Genomic DNA, 15,318 nt, shown 5'->3' with positions numbered 1-15,318 from the left:
AAATGTTAAAAAAAAAAAATTTAAAAAAAAAAAAAAGCCTTCCAAAACCACTTAAGCCAATGCTGATCTTTTCCCAAAATCTATTAAAGAAAATTATCTGGTACAGTACAATGAGTAACGTATTCTTTGGTATTTGTTATGTTTCCCTAGAATAAACACAACTTGTCCTAACTAGACAATACACTCAACAGTAAAGTCCACATCAACTGCTTGTTCCACCTCCACTCAGCACAGCATTTTCCAGGTAACTGGCTCTCCATACACAGATAGATTAAAATGTAACATACTACAGAGTTACATCCCACAAAGAACTAACAGTAATAGATTTCGCTGGTCAACACTGGCAGGTTTTCTTAAAGCAATAATTTGGCACAGTACCTGTCCTCTCTGGTTATGATACAAAAAAAAAATGGCTGCTCACGGGAGGGGAGCTGCCCTCCACACTGCATGGGTGACTCACAGAATGACAGAATGATGGAAACATACTGACCACTTCTGTAAGGTGCAGCTGTAGAAACCAAAGCCCTGGAAGGTGAAGATGAAGTATTCCAACAAAGGTCACAGAGGGATTCAGTGGCAGAGCTTGTACCGAAACCCAAGTTTCCCACCTCTCAATTACAAAGCCTTTATTACATCAAACTGCTCTTCCAATATGAGTCTAAAATGACTACTAAGTCATTTTGTCTTTACCTCAAAAATGTCAACCACAGGAAAAACTTGTGAATTCTCAAGTCACTCACTAAACTGTCACACAAAAAGAATTAGGAATTAAGAGAAGAAACAGGACAGGAAATGCTTTCCTGGATTCCTTTTCCTCCACCCAGCCCTGGACAGTTTGTAAGTGTTCCCAGGCTTTCTGTCCAGCCCCTTTTCACTCCATCTGCAGGCCATCGCTTCAACTAGCCCTTGTAGACTAAGAATTCCAGAATCTGAAGCCCCCAGCCAGACTTCTTATTTTGCGCTCCCAATCTGTGTGTTCAACTACACTCTTAGACATCTCTACCAACGTCCCATAGTCACTTATAAAAACACTCGGCATTATAATTCATCATTTCCTCTCCCTCCAGTCAACCTGTACCACCCCCTTGTGATCATACTGCCTATCTTGGCAAATGACACCACCTACCCAAAAACCCGTGTCACTTTGGGTTTCTTTCACCTCTCTTACCTTGAAAACCAAATCTCAATTCCCCCTCCTGAATACAGTAGCGCTTGTACCCCATCCAAATCATTCCCTATGCCAATGATCTCCAAAGCTTTTCCGTCACTCACTTTTATTACTGAAAAGATTTTTGAACAAACATATGCCTAAAATATGTACATATTTATTTATATATTAAAATTCATGTACTTCTACAGCAGTACAGTTAAGATTGTAAGTCATGATAAAAATTTTAAACTTTAAATAAAATATATATATATAATATTAAATCTAATATGTTCTTCCCACGCTCCAGTAAGTTATTTTACACATCCCCGGAGTCTAGGAAACTGCACTTTGGAGACTACATGAGACTAGTCCAATAAGTAAGATATATATATGTATATATATATACACAGATACACACACACACATATGTATATATATATACACAGATACACACACACACATATGTATATATATATACATATATATGTATGCATGTGTGTACGTGTTTATATAGGTATGCAGTAGGCATTTGAAGCCCTTTCTTTTTACTCACACATACATATTTCAAGATGATATACAAATGCTTTAGCATACTGCTAAATATGGTTAACCTTACTAAAGGCCACAAACCAAGAAGTTTAAAGGTAGCTGACTTCTAAACACCCACTCAATATTATTTTATAAAGAAAACAATTCTGTAAGTCTTATAATTATTCATCTTTAAAAAGACAAGAAATTGACAAAGTATAATTTGGTTCCTTTTGCACATGGCTCCTGGAGGAGAGATACCACATTTTTTTCACCTACCCACTGAAATACGCTAAGGCTGCTCATGTTCCGGGCTTTATGCACTGTACCTCCCTTAACCCAAGTACATACTGAAATATTTTTTCAGCTTTCTACATCTATAGATACTGCTACCATTCACCATCCTGAAGAATAATGCACTCTTCCTTACTCTTATCCCTGTCAATCCATCCACCCCACTACAACAAAAAAGGACAAAATCCCCGCAATATATAACCAAAGTTAGAATAGACCTGCTAATACAACAAGAGATATTTACATATTTGCACAATAGAATCTTGTAGGATTCTACCCACAACCTGACACATCCTAAGTTTCCACACAGACTGGGGAAATCTAAATTTAACAAGGGCCTGTATAAATCCTCAGATAAATTCAACTTGTTACACATTCAGAAACTGAAAATCTCGAATTCAAAAGTTCTGCAACTTTCACCAAGTAGAAGATGTTTCATCTTATCATTCTAGCAGTATAGTTAAGAGCAAACCAGTGCACTAACAGAATATTAACGACAAAATATTTTCTGGAGGTAGAAAATCACACTACCCTACCCCCCCCCCCCCCACCAATGTTGTAAGCCACAATTTATCTGGCAAGAAGTCAAACAATAAAGCTATTATGTGGCAAGCATCCCATTAAAATTATCACATTAAACTGATTAATTCTATTACAAAGTGACAAGATGTCCCCAGAGAAGCTCCTGGTATTAGGAATTTATGGGAAACAATACAGAGAACTATATATCCATTTAGTGATGGAAATTTGAGCCAGATTTTAATTATACTGACCAGAAAATTAAGAAAAAAGGCACCTGATTGTTAAAATTACTATATCTAGCAATTTTCAGTATTGTTGATTCTATACTTTTTCATGTACAGAATGTTGAGGGTCTTACAAAATGATAATAATATAGAATTTAGCACTCTTTTTAAAAAAAGTCAACATTACAAAAACTTAAAACTTTAGATCTGTGAAGTCAACACAGATGCCTTAATTTGGAGTTGATTTGCTTTCCATTTGCAGAAGTATTAACCACATCCCCTGTCTTCTTAACCAGCATTCTAATAACATCTTCCATTTTACACCAAATTTTAGAGGATAAGTAAATGGCTTTTTCCTCAAAGACCTGTCCCCAAAATACTGACTTGTTTCCTCTGTTTTCTATGTACCACTTCATTATCTTAAGTCACTCATTTAATACTGATCAATGAACTCAAAGTATTTAAAAATATGAACACTGCAGTGGAACGCTTAAGTCGGTCCTACCCCCTCTGAGCCTAGCTCTCCACAAATGCAGAAGAGGTAAACTTCAACTAAAATTTCTTATTAATCATTTCTAAAAGCTGTCTATTAATATAACCTAAAGGCTGTGTGTAGTTTAAGAAAAACACCTAATCAAAATTCATTTTGCATTGTTATTTTTGTACCATCAAAACAACAAAAAATAACAACCCAGTAATTCTACCCACATGAGTATCTATGTGGAATGTGACCCAAAGAAACCTTGCTAATTATGTTATTAATTACATCCCCAGATTTAAAAAAAAATCTTTTTAATACACCAAGAAGAGATGAAAAGGAGTTGTATTTATTATCTACCCTAAATTGTTTTCCATATTACATTTGATTTTCACAACTATATTGTAGTTATGGAAAGTTACCTGTGGCTCAAACATGGGCTCTGGAGCTAGACCCCTTGGGTTCTCTACTTGCTAGCTGGATGATCACAGGCAAATTACTTATGCTCCCTGTGCCTCAGTTTCTTCATTTGAAAAATGGGGATGAAAATGGCACCTACCTCACTGCATCGGTTCCACGATAAAATGAGAAAATAGACTTAAAGTTTACAGGTAAGCATGGCTGACACTGTCGTTATTATAATAATAGTTACTTTTATTATAGTGTAGGTATTCTTGTATCCCATTTTACAGATGATAAAAGCTTAAAGAGGGTAATTTACTGGTGCTAGGTTTTGACTCAAAAGCACAAATTTGGTGAAATAAAAACTACTTGGGCATAAAATATTGATAGTCTTAAAAATACAACTCGTTAGGAAGCAAAGGAACTGACACGTAGTAAGACAGGCACCAGGGGCAGGTCGGGCACTCAAACTTGCGGAGCGGCAGGGAGCCTGGGCCCAGGACTCTCACTGCAGAGGGAGCCGACACTCAAGTTCGGCCTTCATAAACACGAAGTGGAAAAAAATATATGCCAACACTGCGCCTTCTCTTCCTAGCGGCTCCACGATGCCAACTTTTGTTTGGGCCCACCCGGCAATTCATCCCGGGCCACAGGCCCTGAAGGCCACGGCCCAACTTCTGAAGTTGGAAGCGAATTACTAAACCGAACGCTGAAATCCAGACAAAGGGAAACCGTCAAGGACTGTTCAAAGTCCTAAAGCTTCGAGTCGCTGGGAGGCCTGCCCCCATTCGCCGTCTCACCTGCACGCGCCCAAGGCGGAGGACGGAAACCCGGGCACCGCGTGGGGTCAGTTCGTTCAACGGGGTCCGGGCCACGAATCAGACAAGGGTTGCTACGAATGGCATGTGTCCGAGGGGCCGGTCGCGGGCCCCGGTCCACCGCAGACTCCAGCCCCGACGTGACAGCGCCCAGGCCGACGACCCTCCCACTCGCTGCGCCGCTGGGTCGACTCAGCGCCCTGGGGGCGCCCGGGCCGGGGGAAGGGAGGAAGGGTCCCGGGAGAAGCCGGGAGCGCGGCCGCCGGCCCAGACTTCCTCTCCGGCCCCGGGCAGGATTCCGCTCGCACCCCCGCCCCGGCCTCCGCGGCCCACTCGGCCCCAACGCCCCACACGCAGGGCCCGGCGCGCGGCGGACCGCCCGAGGTCCGGCCGCGCTCGGGAGCCCGGAGGCCGCCGCCCGCCCCGCCCCCCAAGGCGCCTACCTTCTCCAGGCGGCGTCCAGGCCCCGGCGCGGTCGGCTCGGGCCTGCTGCTCCGCGGCTCCCGCTGGGTCTCTCCCGAGGGCTGGCGCGGCCTCCCGGGTCTCGGGCGCGGCGGGCGGCGGCGGCTGCGGCTCCTCCTCCTCCTGGGGGCGGGAGGAGGAGACTCGGCGGCCCAGAGCCGCCCCCTGGCAGGAAACGACCCCCGCGGCACCTCCTTCTCTGCGCGGCTGATCCTGCTCCTCCAAGCCGCTGCGTCCGTCCTCTCGCTCCGGAAACGCATTCCTACCCCGCCGCGTCAGCCGCGCCCGAGGCGAGGAGGCGGCGGCGGAGGCGGTGGAGGAGGCAGGAAGACCGCGGCCCAGGACAAAGGAGCTGGCCGAGCGGGGCGGGAGTGGGCCTGGGGGAGCCGCGGGGGGCGGGGCGGAGGACTCGGCCGGGCCTTCGCTGTGCCTCAGTTTCCTTTTATGCCTGGGGACGGAGGCGTTGGTGTTGCACCAACGCTCTGCGCGGCCCCGGCAAGCCGTAATACCTTACCATGAGGGAGGGCTGGACTCCTTTTCGGCCTTAGGTTCTGCTTCCCCCAGGACACACCCAAGGGTCCCTTTTGCCCTGGATTGTCCCGGCATCCCCTTCAGCCTCAGGCAAATCGAGACAGTCACCCACCCTACAAGGCTTCGTGGGGCCAAAAATGCTTAACTTTTGGAATGCAGTTAACTAAAACTAATACTGTTTTCTGGAGTGATAGTTTGCTTGACTTGGGTCTTTGAGAAGGTGAAGACGGGAAGGAGTTCGATGCCAAGAAAGATGGATTTTAGGAAGGTTTTAGAAAAAAAAAACTGGTAAGTTGGGGATCTGCTTTTGTTAGATTAATCTGGAGGTCCGTTTATGGGGAACAGGAATAAGGAGGGAAAGTTCCATACATAAGAATACAGTGTCTGTTTCTCTTCACTTTTTTTTAGTAGGTGGAGAGGAGGGCTGGAGGAGGAACATTTAAAATGGAAGGGAAACATTCATTGTGAGAATGGCTGGACACATTTTGATAAGAGGCTTGGAACTTGTACCAACCAACATCATATTGAAACCTAGTAATTCAGACTGTGCTGCTGGCAGGCCGCCATCCTGTTAACAGAAAATGTCACAGCCATGCCGCCCGGCCAGCTGCAACACCCTGTTGGGAATAGAGTTCAAATGAGATTTATGAAACTGAGTAATGTTTCACTTGGGGGAAATTAGAAGCTGATATGCCCATTTGGCTGTGAATTTTATAGTCTTTAAAAAAAAAAAAAAGTTTATTTTGAGAGAGAGTGTGTGTGCGCGAATGGGGAAGGGGCAGAGAGAGAGGGAGAGAGAGAGGGAATCTCAAGCAGGGTTTGTGCTGCCAGCACAGAGCCTGTCAAGGGTCTAGAACCCACAAACCAGAAGATTATGACCTGAGCTGAAATCCAGGGTCAGACGCTTAACGGACTCAGCCACCAGGTGCCCCTTGGCTGCCAATTTTAAATAAGATAAAATAAGATAATTCTACTTATGGAAAGTTTGCATATTGCTCACCAGCAAATTCAAATCTGTTGATTAGATAATCTCTGAAGACCTCGAAGGGATGAGCTTGATTTTTCCCACTTAATGGATGACGCTAAATGATGTTTATTGTTATCCCAAGAGTAAAGCTGCTACAAGACCTCAACGTTCTTGGATTTAAAGAATCTTGGATTCTTGGTTATACCACTATTCAAAATTACTAAGAATTGGCCTAGTCTCAACATGGGAGACTGAAGTTCAAAGATAAAGCATAATTGATATATGCCTGATTTTGCACTACATTTCCCAGAATTTTCTTTCTTATGTGATTTGAGGAGGCACTCTTTGCCACAAGAATATTATGAGATTTAGGGGCGCCTGGGTGGCTCAGTCAGTTGAGTGTCTGACTTGTGATTTCAGCTCAGATCATGATCCCAGGGTCATGGGATCAAGCCCCCTCGTTCAGCTCCCTGCTGAGCATGGAGCCTGCTTAAGATTCTCTATCCTTCTGCCCCTCTCCCTCACTCATGCTCTATGTCTCTCTAAAATAAAAATTAAAAAAAAAAAAAAATATGAGGTTTAGATTTGTACAACCCTACACTAAATGAGTTCAAGGGCAGTTTAATCATCTCTCTAATTCCAGGGTCAAACATTATTCCAGGACACATAATAGTGGCTCAGCTAATGTATGGTAAATGAATAAATAAAAAGGTCCTTTTGCTCCCTTGGGATAGGTTAGACCATTTGGCTAAACTGAAGTGTGAGTAGCAATTTATGTACAGAAGTCATGAGCCCTGAAGAGGAGAAATTAAAGAAATATGGTAATTGAGAAAAGCAGTGATTGGTCAAGAGTATGGCTCTACTTGTGATTTCATAAAATATTAATCAATTGATAGCTAACTATAAAATTTATGAATACTCTATAAAAGGGTTGGTCAGTCTTACCATGCTGAACAGGAAATCCTAGTAAGTAGGAATAGTGCAAGTCACATTGCCAGATCAAATCATGATAGAACATCTATTGGTAGCTTATGTTTCAAATTATATTGTACCTATACTGTCTCCCAATTAATGTGAATTGTCTTCTATCTCATAAGTCATTACATCAGATAATTAAAAGTTGGCCTTTTCTTTAGTTTTGCCACCACACTACTATATGTTCTTTGAAATGTATCTTTATTCACCCCGTTTTCCAAAGTGAAGTTTCAGTGTTGCTCACCAGCAAAGACTATTGGATACTCAGGTTCCTTTCAATCAGCATTTAATCCTACTTCTATGTATAATTAAAGGATAGGCTTACATAAATGAAAGGAACCACTAATATTTAGTGAGGCACAAAAGAAACTAAAGGTTCTCTATGAACTTGATTATCTCTTTTAAGCAGCAGGATCACAATTTGATTACTGACCTTTAGAACTAGCAGGTTGTATTTAATCCCGTGATTATAAAATACAGGATTGGGAGTAAGTAAGCCGATGTTGGCTTCAGGAGTGGATAGCTGTCTTTCCCTTGCAGTTTGAGCAGTCTTGGGACTTACCCTCTCACATATCAATGTGTTTAGTAGGCATCCCATGATAACTTGACAGCTTTTCAATCTTTGAGAGTAGAAATAACCCTAAATAGTATAAACTTTTGTGGGCTAATAGTTTAGTACATGTTCATCTATAAATCATTTTCAACGTGCAATAATCATCAGGGGATCCTGTGGGATTAGAACAAAGGATGAATGTCTGCATTGTAGGAATAGAAGTATACCTAAGACCAAATTTTTCTTGGTGTTGGCTACTGACTGGCACACTCTCACACAATATACCAGATTGCCTCTATTTTTAAATTTTTTAGAGAGAGTGAGCAGCACATGTGGGAGACCCAGGGAGGGGCAGAAGGAGAGGAAGAGAGAATCTTAGGCACAGAGCTGGACACGGGGCTCCATTGATCTCAGAATGGTGAGATCATGACTTGAGCTGAAATGACGAGCTGGATGCTTAACCAGTTGAGGCACCCAGGCACCCCCCCCCCTCCCCCCACCAACCCCAGATCACTTTTAAATAAGCAGGGAGACTTTGTGTCCTGGTATGCCCAAGATAGTCACAGTTTGTTGTCCATGCATAATTCCCAAAAGTACATCCAAGATATGGATGATAGATTCTGTGGTTGCCCAATAAATAAGAATGTCCAGACAATAAGGAATGAGAAATAGTTTTAGAAATTCAAAGAGGATACATAGGGACACATTGCAAGTCACGTTCCAGGTTTATAGGTGAAAACCAATTCTAACATTAATGATAGGGAGGGAAAATTGTGTAGGGATGAGTGTGGTAAATGAAGCAGTTTGTATTGATGAAAATGCCCTACTAGTAACTTTAATTGAGGAAAATCTTTGACAGTAACCTGGTTGATCAACAAGACTTGTGTTTTAAATACCATGATAAATGTATGTGGTGGTTTCTGGAACAAATTGACAACGGCTAGGTGAGTCTTCATTTACTTTTCTAAGAACTGTTTCTACAGAGTGACCTAGGTATATTTTCCTCATTTGCCATCTCCAGCCACTTAGATCGTAACTTCTCTTTAAACATTAAAAAAACAAAAAGGACAAAGATGAGTGGATGGGGAGAGAAGGAATAAAAAGTCTCTGATAATGTCTTAAAATGCTAATGTGGAAGTGCTTTAAAAAAAACACCTTTGGGGCGCCTGGGTGGCGCAGTCGGTTAAGCGCCCGACTTCAGCCAGGTCACGATCTCGCGGTCCGTGAGTTCGAGCCCCGCGTCAGGCTCTGGCCTGATGGCTCGGAGCCTGGAGCCTGTTTCCGATTCTGTGTCTCCCTCTCTCTCTGCCCCTCCCCCGTTCATGCTCTGTCTCTCTCTGTCCCAAAAATAAATAAAAAACGTTGAAAAAAAAATTAAAAAAAAAAAAAAACACCTTTATTTTGAGAGAGAGAAGAGAAAGAGAGCATGAGCAGAGAAGGAGGGAGGGAGAGAATCAGAGAAAGAGAGAGAGAGAGAGAGAGAGAGAACCCCAAGCAGACTCTGTGCTGTCAGCACCAAGCCCAATGCCAGGCTCGATCCTATGAACTATGAGGTCATGACCTGAGCCAAAATTGAGTCAGATGCTTAACCGACTGAGCCACCCACGCTCCCCTGGGTTAATCACAAATAACTCCATTTCTTTTCCTAGGAAACTAAAATCTCTCTATTAAAATGTGAATCTGTGTGCTTTGGTTCAGAACAAAACAAAACAAAACAAAACAGCCATGGGAATTACTGGCTTTTTGAAAAACAAGAAAGGGTGAGACCTTCCAGTTCCTTCTTTTTCTGTCTCCAAATATATAAATAACATGCAAATAATCATATAATGCAGAGAAACTGGAAGTTCATTTATTTTGCAACTTGTATCTTTGGCTTTGGGACTTTGATTTCATGAACACTCCTCAATACCCTAATTGCCAGAGCAACCGTGAAGCAAGATAGCTACCATCAGTATACATGGTGTGTGTCTGGGTATTTGACTGTCCTGTCCTGAGGCTTTACTTAGTTCTTTACTTTTTGCTTATTTAAAAGTAGGGTGGAACATGTCAGAACAGTCTGGCCTGATTTTCAATGTGTCCCTTATAACTTAGGCTAGCTATTAAAGCTTTTCCTTTTCTAAAAAAAAATTTTTTTAACCTTTATTTATTTTTGAGACAGAGAGAGACAGAGTATGAATGGGGGAGGGTCAGAGAGAGAGGGAGACACAGAATCTGAAACAGGCTCCAGGCTCTGAGCTGTCAGCACAGAGCCCGACGCGGGGCTCTAACTCACGGACTGCGATATCACGACCTGAGCCGAAGTCGGACGCTTAACCGACTGAGCCACCCAGGCGCCCCAAGCTTTTCCTTTTCTAGATAACAGTTGCTGGATTATGACTGTAAAGATGGGTCACTTACGAGTGAGTCTTCCTCAACTAGTTCTGTTTCCTGTCTTCCATATATAGCATCCCCATTTTTCTCTTGCTCAATCCATCCAGTATTGCTTCCACTGGGTGTGAGCATTCTCTCCCAGCATTCAGATGCTGAACATTTTTAAGAGCCCAGAGGGAGCAGTGTTTTTAAGCAGCTCTTTTCATGAGTTTCTTCAGCTGGAGAAGGGAATGTGCTTTCCCAAATAAGAATGAAGAATATGCCAAATATAAGCAGTTGAACAGCACTGGAGTTATTTTTAGGAACCGGGGTCATTCAGTGCGGGAAATGGTGGTGCTACCAGTGAGTTATGGCAAGTGACTGTAAAACAGTGTTATTTTCTTTCTTTAATTACTTTTGAGTATCGAGAAAATTTGCTATTTTGAGTTAAGAATAGCTTGATTTTAGGCCAGATTCATTAGAGGTAGAAAGGTATATAAGGTATATTTGTTTGGAAGTAAAAGCACCCTCCTCCCCCAGATTAATCCCCATAACATATTATTTAAGACAGAGTTGTTGATATGTCAACACAGGCAACCCATGAATACATTAACTCCCAAAATTGTAGATAGAATTTCACTTATACAGCTCTGTATTTTTGCAGATATTTCTTGTTTTAATGGGATCTTAACCTCAAAACATTAAGAATCAGTTTTTTAAGCCCAGATGCAATCAGTCCCTTTTACAGACCAAGAGACCAATTTTTTTTTTTGCCCTAGATTTTTGAGTTGAATATTGGTTAGTCTTATCTAATTTTTTAAACATCAGATAAATGTCCAAATATTTTGTTATAACAAGATATTCACTGCAGTGTTATCTAACCTGTAGGAAGTAGAACAGAAAAAGTAGAATCATTTTTGACCAAACCATACAACTAAAGAGTGTTTGTATTTAATTTTTAAGGTAAAATGATCCTTCAAAGAGAAACTAGAACCTTGTTATTTCAAGTCTCCAATTTATATACTGGGACTTAAATGCCTTCAAATTATATCTAAAAATTTTCCTAATCAAAAATCGTTGTAAATTTTTAATTAGATAACAATTCTAAATAAACTTTAATTATATTTCCTAGGAATATTTTCCATATAACATTCAGAAGAATAAGCCCTGTGGCTTTTCTACTTTAGGATTTCTGCATTGTTTCTGGCTGATGTCATAGGCTTTTCACTCTATGATCACAAGAATTCCCTATTTAGAACTGCTTATGGCTGCCACATGCCTAAAATGTCAACTAAACTGTTTTTCTTCTGTACTCAGATCATTGGCTCTGGAAATGAAACACTTCAATTTCACCAGCAGGGAGAAAATACATACAAAATACATATCTGATAAAGGACTGTTATCCAAAATATATAAAGAACCCTTAAAACTTAACAGTAAGGAAACAAACAACCTGATTAAAAATAGGCCAGGGGTGCCTAGGTGGCTCAGTTGGTTAAGCATCCAAGTCTTGATTTTGGCTCGGGTCATGATCCCAGGGTTGTGGGACGGAGCCCTGATATTGGGGTCTGTGTTGAGTATGGAGCCTTCTTAAGATTCTCTCTCTCTCTTCCTCTGCCCCTCTCCCCCACTCGTGCACTCTCTCTCTCTAAAATAAAATTTGTTTTAATATATAAAAAAAATAAAATTAGACCAAAGACCTTAACAGATACCTCACCAAAGGATATATAGAGAAGGCAAATAAGCATATGAAGAAGATGTTCCATGTCATATGTCTTTAGGGAATTGCAAATTACAACAAGTCCCAACTATGCACCTACTAGAATAGCCAAAATCCAAACACTGATAACACCAAAGTCTGGTGAGGATATAGAACAATAGGAAATTCCATTCATTGCTGGTGAGAATGCAAAATGGTATAGCCACTTTGGAGAAACAATTTGGTGCTTTCATACAAAACTAAACATACTCTGCCCATATCACCCTCCTTGGTGTCTACCAAAGAGGTAAAAGGAGGTAAAAACTTATGTCAAGACAAAAATCTGCACACAGATGTTCTTTAATCACTCTTCGTAATTGCCAAAACCAGGAAGCAACAAAGATATCCTTCAGTAGATGAATGGATAAATAAACTGTGGTCCATCCAGACAATGAAATATTATTCAATGTTAAAAAGAAATGAACTATCAAGCCAAGGAAACTTAAATGCAAATTCTAAGTGAAAGAAGCCAGTCTAAAAAGGTTACCTCCAGTATGATTCTGACTATGTAACATTCAGGAAAAGACAAAATTGATTAACTAAATTCTAATATATCCATGGAATATAACAATCAGCAGCTTAAAAAAAAAAACAATGCGTTGGGGGTGCCTGGGTGGCTCGGTTTAGCATCCGACTTTGGCTCAGGTCATGGTCTCACAGTTCACAGGTTCAAGCCCCACGTTGGGCTCTGTGCTAACAGCTCAGAGCCTGGAGCCCATTTCAGATTCTGTGTCTCCCTCTCTCTCTGATCCTCCTCTGCTTGTACTTTGTTTCTCTCTCTCTCTCAAAAATAAAAAAAAATAAATAAATAATGCATTGGACCTGAATGTATGGATATGTAAAGATATTTGATATAGATTATGTGTGCATTATTAACAAGATGCAGAACATATTATGGCATAATCCCTTATAAGAAGTAACACTAGTATTTTCCACATTTTATAGGTGAGGAAATGGAAGCAAGTGGTTGCACTGAAACACTGGAAAGTTAGAGCACCGAGACTGGAACCTGGGCAGTCTGGCTCTAGGATTCACATGTTTGTTCATTGTACTTTACTATCTCTGATCCCTTGTGTAACTTTATAGAGATATTGTCTTCCCTGTTACATCTCTGCTGTGACTAGGCAGATCAGTCTGTAATTCTAGATATAAGCCATGTTCTTCAATACCAGCATTTTCAATAATAGTAAGGTGACATTTTCACTTCCCTCTGTTACTTCTTGTTTATCTCTTTATATGTATAAGTATAAATAACTTAATATATATTTGTAAAATATATGAATATTATATTTATATAAATATATATCAGATATACATATTTGATATGTACATATCAAAAAGGAAAGGGTGACATGAGATTCTAATTGTTATATATCAATGTAAACAAGCATAAGCATAGCTAAGATTATTCAAACACATTCCAATATTGGTCTGTTACATATTTTTTATTAGAGACCTTATAAGATTCTAACTTTCTTAAGGGCAGTGAGTATATCTTAAGTGCTTTTGTGTTTAACATAGGGCTTTACATATATGATTATATTGCTTCTGTTTACATTTAAGGTAAAATAACTACCACTCTTCTCTGACCTCATCTTAAACCATCTCCCCTCTGCTCATTGTACTTTGATCACATTGATCTCTGTTTCGTGAAGTCTGACTTCACCAGGTGTGTTCTTATCTTGGAGTTTCTGTCTTTGTCGTTCTGAAATGCTTTCTCTTCATATGTCTACTTCCTTCTTATCAGGTTTCAGTTTAACTATTACCTCTTTAGAAGGTCTTCCCTACCTTAAAATTTAGAATAGTCTCCCCAGACCCTCTCCATCACATTGCCATATTTTAATTCTCCACATGGCACCAGTCACTATCTGATATTTTTCTATTTATTTTTTTCTTTGATTATTTTCTATATTCCTCCCCTAAAGTCCAAACTCCATGAGAGTAACTGCTTTGTCTACCTCACCCAGTTCCCAGAAGTACTTGACACATGCAGAGAGTAAACAATTCAATGAATGAGTAAATGCTTGTTTACTATTAACAACAAATATTATGGTTATTTCAATACCTTGTGAAGATTACAAAGCAACATTAAAATAACATCTTAAAAAGCAATTATTTAGTGTAGCTTTCATCCTTAATCTTATTCCTTAAAATATTCCATGTGATTCTTGATAAAAACACTCAACAAACTAGGGATAGAAGGAAATCATCTCAAAACAAAGGCAATTTGTGAAAAACCCATACTCAGTGGTAAAAAACTGAAAACTTTTCCCCTGAGATCACAAGATAAGAATGCTCAGGGGAGCGTTCTTTTCCACCACATCTATTCAATACAGTCCTGGAAGTTCCAGACAGAGTAATTAAGCAAGAAAAAGAAATAAAATGCATCCAAAATGAAGAGGAAGTAAAATTAGGATTGTTTGAAGAGGTCATGATCTTATTTGTAGAAAACATTAAAGATCTCTTTCTCTCTCTCACTCATGCACACACACACACACACACACACACACACACACACACACACACCTGTTAGAACTACAAATAAATCCAGGAAAGTTGTAGGATACAAAATCAATGCACAAAAACCAGTTGTATGTTTTTTGTCTGTTGTATCTTTTTTGTATGTATATACATTAATCCAAAAGAGGAAATTAAGAAATCAATTCCATTTACAATAGCTTTAAAAAGAATAAACTACTCAGGAGTAAACTTAATCAAGGAGGTAAAAGGCTTATACACTGAAAACTGTAAAACATTGCTGAATTAAAGAAGACACAACTAAATTTAGGACATCCCTTGTTCATGAATTGGAAGACTTAATATTGTAAAAATGTCAAGCCAAAGTAATCTATAGATTCAACAAAATCTCTATCAAAATCCCAATGGCAATTTTTATATAGAAAAATTCATCCTAAGGTATTGGATTTCAAGGGAGTCTGAATAGCCAACATAATCTTGAAAAAGAAGAACAAAGTTGAAGATTCAAATTTCCTGATTTCAAAGATACAGTAATCAAAATAGTGTGGTGCTGGCATAAAGACAGACATATATAGATCAATGGAACAGACTAGAGAGACCATAAGTCCTCATATATATGGCCAAATGATTTTTGACAAGGGTGCCAAGACTATTCAATGGGGAAGGGACAGTATCTTCAACCAATAGTATTTGGAAATTTGGATAGCCACATGGAAAAGAATGAAGTTGGATCCTTACTTTACACTATATAAAAAATTAACTCAAAATGGATCAAAGATTCATAAACATAAGACCCCAAACTATAAAACTCTAAGAAGAAAACATAGG

At 40.1% G+C, this 15,318-nt stretch overlaps 1 protein-coding gene across 3 annotated transcripts in view; it reads right to left on the bottom strand.

Annotated features, from left to right (window-relative positions):
- ITGB1 (integrin subunit beta 1) overlaps positions 1-5,119 on the bottom strand; it is a 47,934-nt gene extending 42,815 nt beyond the window's left edge. The window contains exon 1 of one of the 3 annotated variants that reach the window (XM_058681524.1): positions 4,860-5,119. The gene's annotated coding sequence lies outside the window, so the exon portion shown is untranslated. Of the gene's footprint in view, positions 1-4,398; positions 4,420-4,859 lie in introns of those variants that run through there. The other 2 variants (XM_058681525.1, XM_058681526.1) reach the window with 2 other exon arrangements.
- Positions 5,120-15,318: the final 10,199 nt, after the last annotated feature.

This window comes from Neofelis nebulosa, chromosome 8, assembly GCF_028018385.1.
Source record: "Neofelis nebulosa isolate mNeoNeb1 chromosome 8, mNeoNeb1.pri, whole genome shotgun sequence".
Classification (NCBI taxonomy): Eukaryota; Metazoa; Chordata; class Mammalia; order Carnivora; family Felidae; genus Neofelis; species Neofelis nebulosa.
The sequence above is the reverse complement of the archived record's forward strand: the minus strand, read 5'-3'. Positions and strand labels throughout refer to the sequence as shown.